Source organism: Hippopotamus amphibius, chromosome 16 (genome assembly GCF_030028045.1).
Source record: "Hippopotamus amphibius kiboko isolate mHipAmp2 chromosome 16, mHipAmp2.hap2, whole genome shotgun sequence".
NCBI lineage: Eukaryota > Metazoa > Chordata > Mammalia > Artiodactyla > Hippopotamidae > Hippopotamus > Hippopotamus amphibius.
Window position 1 is genome coordinate 27,039,256 of NC_080201.1, and position 1,914 is coordinate 27,041,169.

The window sequence follows — 1,914 nt, forward strand, 5'->3', positions numbered from 1 at the left end:
TCTCTCATCACCCCATATCCAGCCTCTCCATAGATTCTGCTAATTCTATCTTTTTCCCCACTCTTTTGTCTATCAAATTGCCTTTGTTCAAGCCTCACCACGTCTCACCTGTACTCCCAAAATGCCTCCTGACGGGATTTTCTCTGCCTCTGGTCTCTCCTTCTTCCAAAATTCCTTTGCACTACTCTCACGGTGATCTTTCCACCCCAAAGACCTGATCCTGTTACTCCCCTTCTCACAACTCAAACGGCTCCCCATGGGTTACAGAATACATTTAAACTCCTTGGTAAGTCACATGTGTCTTCCACGATCTGTGTATTAGTTTGCTAAGGCTGCCATAGCAACATACCACAGACTGGGTGGCTTAAACAACAGAAAAGTTCTCACAGTTCTGGAGGCTGAAAGTCCAAGATCAAGGTGTCAGCAGGGTTGGTTTCTCCTGAAGCATCTCTCCTTGGTTGCAGACGGCACCTTCTTGCTGTGTCATCACATGGCCTTTCCTCTGTGTGTGCACATCCCTGGTGCCTCTTTCTTACAAGGACACCAGTCATATTGGAGCAAGGTCTCACCCTTACAAATTCATTTTTCCTTAATTACCTTTTTAAAGGCTCTAATTCCACATATAGTCATGTTGCAGAGTTAGGGTTTCAATACATGAATTTGGGAGAAGGGCACAATCCAGTCTGGTTTCCATATTCATCCTCTGATAATTGCTCTTTTTTACCCAGCAATACCTTTTCCCAAGAGCAAAGATGAGCTAGAGATGTCTGAACACAACCACACACACCACCCTTCCTACTTCCTGCCTCACGTGTCCTGAAACGACACCTTCTGTCTCTCTGTAGGTATTTCATGTCTATACATGAAACCCATAAAAACACAGGAAAGTAATAAAGAGTGCCACAAGAAGAGCAGTTATACATGAATTACTGTAAGATAGAAAGCAGATGGGATCAGATTGATAGAAAAATTGGAGCAAAGAAAAACACAGCATAAACATGGAGAGAAAAAAAAAAAAAAAAAAACCTACTACCAAGGAAAGTAGAGCAGTTCAGGGATATTCTAAGCTCAGTCAACAGATACCTGGAGCAGGAGGAGGTGCTAGGGCCAGAGATGGGATATCTGCATATCTGAGAGCCAGGTCAGGTCTTGCTTCCGTAGCACAGAGTAAAACTGGAAGAATGTCAGAAAGATTAGCATGGCCCCTGACATAAGGATGACAGGAACTTGTGAAACATTCCATATTTTTGATAGTATCGCCCCACAGATGACACGCTAATCACAAAGGAGAAAAAGCACTTTTACAACGCAAAGATCTGATGGTTACCAGCCTACGGAAGTGTCATACCTAACACACTAATGATGGGAAAACCTGATATTATGTGTCTATAGATGTCATGCAGTATAAGGTATGCTGAATCACCGATGAAGTATTCTTGCCAAAATAGTTACCATGAATCCAATCAAGCCTCTAGACTCAACTCTACAAGAAATGTGGGAGTGGAGGGGTTTAAGAAAAAGTTAAAGGACACTGAGAGGAAACAAGTAGACAAAATCAGCACATGGTGCCCCCCTAATAGGGCACCTAGTAAAATATTGTCCCAGGGACTCTGGTGCGTTGATTGTAAAACAGAAGTTTCTGACCTCAGAAAGACTTCAGGTGATGCTCCCTAATGCTTTCAGGTATACAAAAACTTCTCTAAGAACCTTACGGGCCTGCCTCATTGCTCCTCTCAGCTAGACAATCGTGCTTCGAAGACTTCTAAGGGGGTGGTCCAACAGCAGCTCCATAGGAAAGAGCCTGATCCTGATGTCATAACGGGATGAGACTTTGGAGGACTCTTGGAAAGGGTGTGTGTATTCTGCACGTGAGAGAAAGGCAAATACACATGCTCTTCAACGTATGATGATTCT

General features: G+C 43.4%; 1 pseudogene; it reads left to right on the forward strand.

The window, feature by feature from the left end:
* Positions 1-1,151: 1,151 nt before the first annotated feature.
* LOC130839461 (U6 spliceosomal RNA) lies at positions 1,152-1,249 on the forward strand (annotated as a pseudogene).
* Positions 1,250-1,914: the final 665 nt, after the last annotated feature.